At 36.4% G+C, this 12489-nt stretch overlaps 1 protein-coding gene across 5 annotated transcripts in view; it reads left to right on the plus strand.

The window, feature by feature from the left end:
• The first annotated feature begins 9189 nt into the window (after positions 1-9189).
• Positions 9190-12489, plus strand: part of LOC131047154 (mediator of RNA polymerase II transcription subunit 13) — a 171810-nt gene continuing 168510 nt past the window's right edge. For 3 of the 5 annotated variants that reach the window (XM_057981012.2, XM_057981031.2, XM_057981024.2), the window contains exon 1: positions 9190-9561. The gene's annotated coding sequence lies outside the window, so the exon portion shown is untranslated. Of the gene's footprint in view, positions 9562-9610; positions 10282-12489 lie in introns of those variants that run through there. The other 2 variants (XM_059219830.1, XM_057981018.2) reach the window with 2 other exon arrangements.

Genomic DNA, 12489 nt, shown 5'->3' on the forward strand with positions numbered 1-12489 from the left:
TTTGGAATCCATCTGATAAAATTTAAAATCCTTAAAAGCTTCAAAGGCCAAGAACATCCTAATAGCTTCCATCTGAGCAACCGAAGCAAATGTTTCCTCAAAGTCAATTCCTTCAACCTGAGTGTAACCCTTGAAAACCAACCTTGCTTTGTTTCTTACAACCTTTCCATCTTCATCCAACTTGTTCCAAAATACCCACTTTGTTCCAATTATATTTTTATTTGTCGGTCTATGTACAAGTTCCCATGTTTGATTTTTCTCAATCTGGTCTAGTTCTCCTCTCATTGCCTTTATCCAATATTGATTATTGCAAGCTTCTTCTACTAAATTTGGTTCAGTCTCAGAAAGTAAACATAACAAAACTTGTTCTTGACTTGCCTTGATTCTTATGATAATTCCTCTATTCTTGTTTCCAATAACCTGGTTCTCGCAGTGATTCCTCTGCACATACCTCAGGGTCTTTGATGTAGTTGCTGGAGCATCCTGAGTTTCATTTTTATTTCCTTCTTCTTTATTTTCTTCTCCCCTTTTTCTTCCAGATAACTCATTTGATTCATATCCTACTAATTTATCAGTGTCTTTAGAAATGTTTTCATCAACCTTCAAATTTGCACTTTCAACAATTTTGTTTAGTCTTTTGTTGTAACACTGGTATGCCTTACTCCTTGTAGAGTATCTTAGGAATATGCCTTCATCTGCTCTATTGTCAAATTTTCCAAGATTATCCTCATCTCTCTGGATATAACATTTGCTTCCCAATACATTGAAACATTTCAATTTCGGAATCCTTCCATGCCATAGTTCATATGATGTCTTCCCATATCTTTTCTGGAATAAAATTCTATTAAGGGTGTATATTGTTGTGTGTATAGATTCTCTCCAGCAAACCTCTAGTAGTCCCGCTCCTTTGATCATCATTCTGACTGCCTCTTGTATAGTTCTATTCATTCTTTGCACTACATCATTCTGCTGTGGTGTCCTAAGGGAGGATGATCGTCTTCTAATTCCATGTTCCTCACAAAAATTGTTAAACTCATAAAAAAAAAATTATCCTCCTTTGTCAGACCTCGAACACTTAATTGTTATATCAACTTCATTCTTAACTCTTGTCTTGAATATCTTGAATTTTTCTAATGCTTCCGATTTCTCTTTTAAAAATGCAACCCATGTTATTCTAGAATGATCATCAATTAAGATCATGAAATATCTCTCACCTTGTATACTCCTTGTTCTGGTAGGACCACAAAAATCTTTGTGCACCAAATCCAATAGTTCGGTAGAAGATTGTTCATTTCCTCTAAATGTTCCTTTTGTTTGCTTTTCCTCTTGACATTCTTTACAAACATTGTTATCTAGTTTGGTCAACCTTGGTAAATCTCTTACTGCACTAGTTGAACTAATCTTCACCAAATTTTCAGAGTTGATATGACACATCCTTCTGTGTCAGATCCTACTATTATTGAACCGAGATAACAAACTATTTCTTGTAGCTCCTTCTAGCATATACATGTTTCCATTTGTCCTTTTCCCCACTACAATAATAGTTTTGGATCTCTTCTGGATCTCACAAGCACCATCCTAAAACGCAACATTATAGCCATTTTCGCATATTTGTCCAACACTTAGGAGATTATTACGCAAACCCTTCACATAGTAAACATTGTCAGTATTATGCTTTTCATCAAAGGTAATAGAGCCAAATCCCATAATTTGTGTTGTTTGACCATCTCTAAACCTAACAGAACCTCCATCATATTTTTCAAGTTTTACAAACCTACTCTTATCATTAGTCATATGATTTGAACATCCACTATCAATCAACCATTTATTTCTATCTCTCCTAGCATGTAAAATAGTGGCAATAATTTTAATAATCTCCAAAGATAACATGTTAGAAACATCAGTCTTAGGTACATTATTTTCCACCAAAAACAAATAATCACTTTCTTCATAGTTTGATTCATCATTTGAAATACCATCATTTTTAACATAATAGGCTTTCTTATTAAGCTTTCCTTTACCTTCTCTAAATTTTTGTCTTGTTCCTTTCTTCAGACATCTAGTAGCCAAGTGACCAATTTTTCCACATCTTAAACATTTAAGAGGTAACATACCTTTATATTTGTCGGTGCCTTTCTTCAGCTTCCTCACAAATTTGCTTCCATCTCATCCGAGCTTTTTATCATCCAGATCTTCCTTGGCAGCTTTAAAGGTTGTCTCATTTTTAGCTTTGTCTTTTCCAAACTTTCTTATCTCAAACACAGTGAGAGTCTCGAACAATTGTTCCCTAGTGAACTTTTTAAGATCATAAACTTCTTCAATAGCAGAGATCTTATCACTGTAGCTTTCCGGTAGGGTCATCAAAATCTTCTCCATTATGTTTTCATCATTCAAGGCGCCACCAAGTTCTCTGATTTCATTTACTACACTATCAACCTTCTAAAAATAACTTGTTATATCCTCTCCTTCTTCCATTCTCAAGTTCTCCTATTTGCACTTAGCAATCAACTTCTTTGATAATTTAACTCTGTCGTTTCCTTCATAGATTTCCCTTAACTTTTCCCAAACTTCATGAGTTGTATTTAATGAAATAACCTTTGTTAATTCAGTTTTTGATAAAGCACTAAAGATGGCATACCTTGCCTTTTCATTCTCTTCATAAGCCTGAATCTCATCTGGAGTAGTAAGACTATTTGTCAGTAATACATACTTAGTCTCCATCGCTTTCCAAGTGTTGTAACCCAAGGAGATCAGGTAACCTCTTATCTTCACTTTCCAAAAGCCATAGTCAGATCCCTCAAAGATAGGAATAGCTAGTTTATGTGTCATTGGATCTACCTTAAGCAATTAAGCTCTTTTCCAAGGAACCAAAGCTCTGATACCAATTGTTGAATGTCAAAACAACTAAGAGGGGGTTGAATCAGTTGTCAATTAAACTTTTTAATTCTTCCACAGATCCAGAATAACCAACTTATTAATTATTTGACCTGAGTGGATGTAATCATGAAAGCACACACATACATACACAATGAATACCAAATATGATGTGGAAAACCCAAGACGAGAAAACCCATAGAAAATGTTAGTTCTCAATATATAACACCTATTAGGGTGACACTGATTAAGGTGATTTTTTCAAAAGTGGCTCACTGCAGGATGACTCACTGCCCAAAAAGGCTTACTACCGAGAGAGAAAGAAAGAAAAGAAAATCCACCACTATGACTTAGCTATCACTAACTACAATGATAGAATTGCCTTCGGTGCCTAACAACACTCTACACACCTTCACCCAACTTCACACATCAATCATTAGTCTGATTTTTCTTTTCAATCTTGCATATCTTCCATACATCAATCATTTTTATCATCCTCTACTTATACTATCCTCCTAACTACATAACCTTCCAAGTCGACCAAACATAATTTGAAATAGGATTGCACTAAACATTCTCGTGGTCGAAAGGAATGAGAAGTGGACCACACCACAACACACTTCATCGGTCAGATTGACACGTTACTGTTGGCATTGTGTTGTCATTGATGTCAACCGGTATGGAATGACTACTAGTATGAGTGATATATGTGCAACACTGCTAAGGGGGAGTGCAAGTTGAGATATCTTTGATATCACCCGGTGTTGTAGGACACCAGTAAGGTAAGGATGAATGACCACTGGTGACACCAGTACACAAGTTAGTGCCTGACTTGTGTGGGTGGAATGGTAAGATGACCTATACCAGTACAATATATCACCAGTTCGCCGGAAAATCTCATGAACAGTGTACAAGCGGGATGGCCAAGGTGTTTGAGTTGTTGTTTGTGACGAAGAGGTAGAATGTTACTTGAATCACATCAACACCGGAGGAGAAGAATGAACGGGTCACAGGTTTGTTGTGAGGTTGCTGAACAACAAGACTCCCACCGGATGAAGATGCAGTCATCATGAGAAGCAATGACTGACAGCGAATGTGCCCACACTAGATCACATGTGCTTGTTTGAAGATATGCTACACAAATAGGGAAGTCACATGAGTACATTGCAGGATGCAGAAGACAAGGTGTCACTCCACCGGTATATGCACTGGACCGACTGAGAAGGCATGCTAAGATGCCTGTACAAAAGAAGAAGTGATGGGTTTGTCAACTTGACAAACTGACTGAGATATGATCTGAGAAGGGTTGGATTGAAGATGGAGTTCGTTGAAGGTTGATGACAGACCGGTTTGAGGGTTTAACCAACAGGGTTAGTAAACTGACATAAAAGATGAACCAGTAGAGTGTTTGGTCAGTGATCCTAATTGGACCGACATGGATCCAAGCTGGCAGTTGGTCGACACGGATGCCACATGGAGTCGAGGTGGCGGACTTGCATGCTATGATAGATGGAATGAACATCGATAGAGTAGTTGCAAAGTTGGTCAACATTAATGGCAGATCCCACAAATCATGGGACATATTGCAAAGCCGTTGCAGAGGTTTGCGGCTCGAGGTATAGAGGATAACTAAGAGACAACTAAGAGTGATTGATTGAGGAGATCGAGGTAGATGAAGGAAACATAAAGACCAATCTTGGTGTTTGATCAAGAGATCAACCGATAAGGTAAAAAGCAGATTGCCAAAGATAGAAGGCATAATAAAGAAGGCAAGACAATAGCAGTGATGAGGAATCAACTGTCTAGGTGATCAGATCGGGCAAAGATCTGATTGGATTTGGTTTGCCTCGAGGTAAGTGAGGAAACCCTAACCGCTCAAAGTTTGAATTGGTTTTTGGCAAGAAAACTAGTCTATAAATATGCAAGCCAAAATCAAAGATGGTTGTCATTGGATGAGAGAGTAGAGCTGCTTCATAGAAAAAGAGAGTGCTAATGCGAAGTGATTGAGTGTTACTTCTGCATGTGAGAGCAAATCAATCAAGTGCTCAACGAATATTTGAGAAGAGACTGAGTGTGAGGGAGAACCAGGTTAAAGTATTCAACTGGTAGCAGTGCAAAATTGGCAGTGTCCATATCGACAGAGCAGAAGTGAAGGAAGTTGCAAAGAAGGTAGACAGTGGATCGACAGAGGGTAGTACCGGTGAAGAGCAGAGCAGTGAGGGGGAGATCCAACAAAGCATAAGGAGAGTAGAGGTGAACTGGTAGATTTTACCGACAGTGAAGCAACATATGAGAGCAGTAGGAGAAGTGTACCAGTGTAGCAAAGAAGGTATCTCACTGAAAGAGTAAGGTATATGAAATGGTTACAAGATTCACTTGTAACAGTATGACTACTTTTGTATTTGAAGTTATCTTTGTGAACACTGAGTTGTAGCTCGGTGCAGGGGTTGGTGCTCCTTGGGTTGGTGCCCTAAATCAGGGGTTGTAGCCCTAAACATTGTAACAAAGTTTTGATTGTGAGGCAGATTGGAGCAGTAGACTCCAGCAGCATTGCTCACCAAGGTTTTTCCCATCCTGGGTTTTCCTCGTACATGCTGGTGTTATGTGACGTCCCTTTGTGTGACTGCTTTTGTGATTAGTCTCCCCACTAACCGGTATACTCACATAAGTTGGTTAATGGGAAACAGGTTGAGAACCATTGATTCACCCCCCCCCTCTCAGTGGTGCATTGTGTCTAACAGTTACATCCATCATAAATACTGGAGCCAAAACAAGACTCATACGCTACACAAATATCGTTACACAATTTCCAATTCCAGATCAGATCAAACCCAAAATAACACTTCTCAACTTAGCAAAACAAGAATGTAACCAATATGAGCATGAATCCAAACAATCAACATCATATACAAAAAATGAAGAAATCTAGATCACAAACAACATTATCAATTACTAGTCAACATTGGACATCATCTGAAGCACAACTTTCGGAGCACCAAACAATTCAAGAAACATATTTTGGATCACCAACTCAGAAAACCAATACCACTACAATATGTTTACCTCAATGACAAGCATGGCATTCATATCAACACCATCAACATCACATTTGCAACAGTAATGACAACATCACCTAGGTGGTCTTTTCGTGGTGGAGGCTCATTAGAGCACTCCACTTGCTAACAATTTAGTTTAATTTCTCATTCCACATGTTTAGATCTTTTTCCTCACTATCCTTCTTGGGCACTTTAATTTTCTTCAACTTCTTATCTTTATGTATTTTCTCCTTTTGTTTTCTTTCTATAGGATACCAATAGAAGTGGAGGAAAAATCCACCATTTATTTGATGATTGGTGTGATTTTAACCATCACATCCTCTAGCTTGGTGATTTTATTTTTCATCATTTCTTGTTTGGCTTCTTCAAGTTCTTGCTTATTATCTTTTGTTGTTGTTGTTGGGGTCCTCTAAGTTTGGGTGTACTCCATTTGATGATCACTACTTTCCACTCTTTCTTTATGTTTTTCATCTTTTTCTAGCTAGGATGTTCAAACAAAGGATCAAAATCTAGGACTAGAGAGATTAAAAATTAGTCATCTCTTCCTCCTCATGGTAAATTTTTTTGATGGGTTCATATATATACTTAGTAGGAGAATAATTCTTTAAATAATTTATGTAAATTCTAATCTCTTTATTATTATGATAATGGTTACAATACATTCAACAAGTTTTGAAATATTAGCGACTAGAAAAATAATTCAGACCAACAACAATGCCAAATGAGATTAATATAATGTGGTTGGAGTCTATGTTTGATAAATATTAATTAGTTATCAATTATGGACTCTATATGAGATCATCCTCTAAACCACTATGTTTTTCATCCTAAGATTTTTACACTCAAACATAAGTGATCAAAATAGATTGTAAATAGTTTGATCAAGTGTAGATGATGATTCTAGATAAAAACATTCACTCCTTTATACCCTTCACAAATATTGCTCACCATGCACACCAATAACTACAAATTTGAATAGTGATAATGGGTGGGAAAGATTCCACTTTGAAAAAAATGGCACCAAAAGTATACTTCTAAAAACAATACAAACACTGCTAGGAAATTAGGAGGGAAACAAAAATATTAGCAAAAATATCAAGGATCAAGGGTTGACCATAACATAAGACTCAACTAAATACAAGGTATTAGAGGTCAAGCAACGAGCATGATAAGATAGAGAAGTTGAAACTTTGAAAAGAAGAAGGGAAGATCAGATTTCAAAGAAAAGACATACTTAAGAAGGCAAAACACATAATAGATGGAAACAAGGAAGATTCAAGTATAGACCTAATATGTACATACATAGATTGATTGAAAAATGGGACATGACACGTCTCTTAGAATAAGTAATAAAGTACAAATATATTGGGTTAAGATTCAAAAACAAGATTATTTGAGAAACATGTAGAAGTGGGTGAGTTTTGGAAGGTTTGAGAATACTTTTAGCATTGCAAAATAAAAGTAGAGAGGTTGAGTTATAGGGTTGGAAAACCACATGGGGTTTATTTCGGCTATTAGTGATTTATATGTGCTCTATGGGTTTGAAGTATTGGTAACACATCAAAAGTAAACTGAAAACAAAGATATAGAATTCATAAGTCCCTTATTATAAGAAAATTCAAAATAAAATCTTTAGTTCCTTATGAGGTGCTTCTAGTAGAAACATGTGCCTTCTCTAGTGAGGTAACTAATATATTTTGACTCCTAGAAAATCTAAAAAAATAAAGCAAATATATACAAACATATGGCATTCTTAAGGTTTTCATGAAATAAGTTTTAAACAAAAGAAAGAAGGTTTTGATGAAAGAAAACAACAAATAGACAAACACATTTAGAATATCAATTTAAATATATGCTTAAATAATATCAATGACATAAAGACATTTGTTGTGGATAAATTTCACATAATTATATGGGAAAATACATTAAGGAGAAAGAGAAATTATCATCTCTATGAATTTAATCCTACATATGATTGCCACCAAAAAAACCTATTTAAGGGCAAATATCACTTCAAGAGAATATACAGTCATAGCTCAATCAAGGATTAACACATCATCTTCAATGTGAACTAGGTTGATGGAAGAGACCAAAATAAGAATGGAGGAGGGGATACGTGTCTTTTATATAGCTAAGACAATTGAGTTAAAAAAACACTATATGTTGGAGCATGGAGCTTATAGTAATATTCAAGCTATATATGTGGAGATGTTAGTAGCTATTTCTTTAAAATGTATATGTTTAAAGAGGAAAAGGTTGAGAAAACAAGAGAATTCATCACCAAGCTAAATAACAAAAAGTCAATATTACAAAAAGACAATGTTTGGGTTAAATGCCCTATTCTATTTAGTCTTGTGATCTTTCTATTTAGTTCAATTATTGTGTTACTTATTTGAGTTAAATAAAAAGAGAATTGCTAAAAGTAACTCAAATTTCTTAGGACAATATACACACTCTAAGCCCTATAAGGCTGGGGTCCCATGGGAGGGGCTTGGGCTCTATTTTTAAGGAAGAAATGTTCCCATGAGCAAAAAAAATTTCCTCTACGAGATTCATTGGAATCTTTCCCCAAAAAAGGAAGCCCCTACTTTTTAGGAAGTAGGAAAAAAAAAGGCGGGACTAGAAATTGCCCCACCAACTTAGGAACTTTGTTTGCCACTTGTCAATAATCTGCACATTCTATTTCCCACCAAAATCAAATGAAGAGGGAAAATGATATTTATTTAATTAATTTTACCTTTTTTTGTGCTCAAACTTCCTTAAATTTAGTAGTTCAAATTTTTAAGCTAGTTGCATAACAAAACTCATGAGACCGCCATGTTTAAATTTTTCCTAAAAATTCTCAACTGCCCCAGCTCTATTTTTAAGGAAGCCCCCCTCCATGGGACCCCAACCTAAAATACACTTCAAGCTATAAAATGCATTTCAAGCTATAAAATGCACTTCAAACTCTCTTGAATGAATTTACATCTTACACATTTAAAAATTTAATCCACTTTAATAAACACTAATTTGAATGATCATCAACTCTAACTATTACATAAACTTTTTATAAAGATTACTTAATCAAGTTTTTTTTAACTTTTTTCAATAGTAAAATATATAATACCTTTCACATAAATAGATAGTAGAATCGAAAGCTATTTTTCCTATATATAGAAATAGAAAGTCTTGATTAAATTTTCAGGGAAAAAATGACTAAATACGGTCACGCGGGCATCAATTTTAGATCCCGGTGGGAAGGTTGAAAGCAAAGTTTTTTCTTTCCCAAAAGTCCACGCGACGAATAATCGAGATGCTGGGATTTCGCAGCCTCCTCACCAGAAAAGTTAAATGCATCTGTGGAGAATCTCGAAATTGTGAACTCAAAAGCTAAAACGCCCCCTTCTCCAAATCAGTAAAATTATAAATACCCTGTTTTTGATGTCGGGTATTTTAAGTAATGCAGAGTAGAGTGGAGATGAGTTGACTGTTAGCGGTCGAGAAAAACCCGCGAAGTTCGCAGCGCGGTTGGCGGCACAGTGTTTGCGTGAAGGCATGCATATGTAGCTGGATTCTATTTATTTTAACTTATTTTGCACCAGATCGATTCTATTTCTTTAAGATATCTTGCACCGGATCGATTCATCAGGTTAGCTTATGTGCTTTTCTTATCCTCTCTTTCCTTCTCACGACCGTGCCTAGTCCAGTTATCTTAGCTTTAGTTGCACACAATTTACGGGTCTCAAACCTTCACTTTACCTGCCAATTTACATGTTTTTGAATTTACATACTCGTGCAGTTTGGAACACTACTGTTTCTTCTTTGGTAAATTGATTGTTTTTTCATAATTTAGGATCTCGCCTTAAAGCATTTGGCCTTTAATTTGAAGAATCGCTGTGTGGATCTTTTCCCGTCCTTGGGTTTCATCAGCTTTTGTTCTGTCATGTGGTGTAGTGGACTGAATATGCGTTGGAGGGTCAATATGGACTCCAGGGGAAAAAACGAGAAGTCCAGTATGAGGGGCAGTATGAGGGGCAGTATGAGGGGCCAGTAGCTCAGTTGTAGATGTCCATTGGTCGTGTGCTTGCTTGTCCATGCTTTTTCAACAACTTTAGGTTCCAAGGCTAACAATTTGGTCTCAAAGTTGGATTCGGATGCATATTAGTTGCTAACAATTCATCCAGGGATTGAGTTTGTTTAGGAGGAGCTTTGGGACATGTGCATTGGATGGTTACTAAGTTAGGTCAACAACTTTTGTTTCACTGATGACGAGTGAGTTAGTTTACTTGAAACGTTGGACAAAAGCCTAATAGCTTCTATGCAGTTTCCAAAAAGGCTTCAACAATATGTAGATTGATTAAGAGCGCAGGTATTCTTTAAACGTTGCTATTTCTTTTGCCTTATTTGGACATTTGATTGGTGCTATATTTTGGGATTTTATGAGTTTGTGTGGGCTGACTGAACCGTATGCATCGCATCCCCCAGATGTTTTGTACCTCTATATGGCGCCAGTTTTTTTCTTTTATTTGAGAGATGTTGGATATGTAATTGTCAAATCCTTGCTTCCTTGCATTTCACAGTGTCACTTGGTCTTTTTCCTTACCAATTAGTTTTGATCTTTAGCTGGCCTGTTTGCTTTGGAGAGTTATTTTTGACCAAGCTCTAAGATCGTGTTTTGTTAATCATGCTTTATCTTAATAGTTTAGGATTGTTTTTCTTTTAAATACAAGTTAACAGTTTTATGTTAGAAAGCTCCTAAAAGGGCTTGAAAGGCTTGTCTTTATAGCCTCTGTTTCAACGTGTCACTTAAATTGAACCAATAAGGGTCACAAGGCCAAAACCATTTGTGCAGTCCACTAAAATAAAAGCGACCTTAAAAATGTGTGTTTTCTTCAATAACATGGCACGACTGTTTAAATTCTAAAAGGGCCAATATTAAAACAAAATACTCTTACTTTCCAAGTTTGAGAGGGCCAATCCTGAAATGAAATACTCTTAGAAACCCTGTAACCCTTTATTTCCAGTGGAATGTAGTAGCTTGAAGACCAAAAGAACACATACTCATTACTGATATATAAACTGAGCCATATGTGAATGTTATGGCATCCAGTGATAGCGGTTTCTAAAGGTTGGTTATGAGCTTCAACATTCCTGATCCAATTGCTCCAGCATATAGGCTTACTCCATGCCATTTCCTGAAGGCAGTTAACTTCTCTTGATTGACAATATTCATGGTACAACTATTTTCTAAGTGATATGAGTCAAGTTTAGAACTACATGAGAGGTAACCCAGTCAAAACACTTGGGTTACTACCGGGGCCTAAGAGCTTGAATTCACCCACTAGGGTTTGAAACTTGTGGCATGTGCCCATAACAAGTACAAAATAGGACGGGTGAAAGCAAGTGGTTTGATTTTGATGGGAATATAAACATCCTTTTAGACCTGTTAGGCTTGGGCATAGATAATCAACACTATTATATGAAGTAAATTTACATATCAAATTTTCCTTTGGCAAATTGGGGATGTCTGATTCTAGACGGGATCTGCAGCGATCTGGTGATTTTTAAAAGAGTGAGAGAGAAAGGTCTCTTGTAATTTAAAGTTCTACACTTTGGGTACCAGGTTACCAGAACAGATTTGGGTACAAGTATAGGTGCCGGGTTTGCCTTTTCTGGACCCCAGGCATGTTCTGGCCTGGGTATGTCTGTATGATTAAATAACAAAAATATAAAATTTAAACAAAATTAACCAAACAATCTATTATATGGATCAATTAACAAAATTCACGTTTTAAGGATTTAGACTTTTGAAATGGTTTTATTAATTTGTTTTACGTTTGAATATTTTACAAGGTATTGAATTATTTTTTTATCTAAATTTTAGCAAGAGTGGAAAGAAATGCTAGGTATGATCCAATTATGTTCTTGGTTCACCCCAAGCATGCGGGATCTTGTTAGAGATGTATATGGGCAAATTCTTGCACCAGGGGCAAATCTTGGATGAATTTAAGATGGGAGGATGTGGAAAGGAGGGTTTCAGTGACCGGAGAAATCAAGACTATAAAAATAATATAGAAAAAATATTTTTAAAACAATGAATTTTGACTTCATTAATGTTAAGCAGCTTCCGAGTTCCCAAACTTGCCGCAAGTCAAGCGAGTTCGCCGAGTTGGTGAGTCGAGCCAAGCTCGATGAGTTTTGCTGACTTGGAACTCAGACTCGGCGAGTTTTGACCATAACTCGCTCGCTTGACTCGCGAGTCAGGCAAGTATAAGTGGCATTTCCTTATGTCTTTTCTCTTTCTTATACTTTAAGTCATAGTTTTAAAACTCGTGGACTCGCCACGGACTCTCCACGGACTCGCGATTCCATGGGAGCCATGAGTCGACTCGCCAAGGACTCGCGCGAGTCCATCTGATGGACTCGTGCAACCCAGAAAAAAAGTCATGCAAGCTTTAAAATTGAGTTTTTAAAATTTTTTTTTGCCTTCATTTGGCATAACTGAGGGAGTGAAAAATAAAAGAAAAATAACACTCGGCGCCTTTATAAAATAATAAAAGTATTTTGGCGCTGCCCC

This window comes from Cryptomeria japonica, chromosome 4, assembly GCF_030272615.1.
Source record: "Cryptomeria japonica chromosome 4, Sugi_1.0, whole genome shotgun sequence".
Lineage (NCBI taxonomy): Eukaryota > Viridiplantae > Streptophyta > Pinopsida > Cupressales > Cupressaceae > Cryptomeria > Cryptomeria japonica.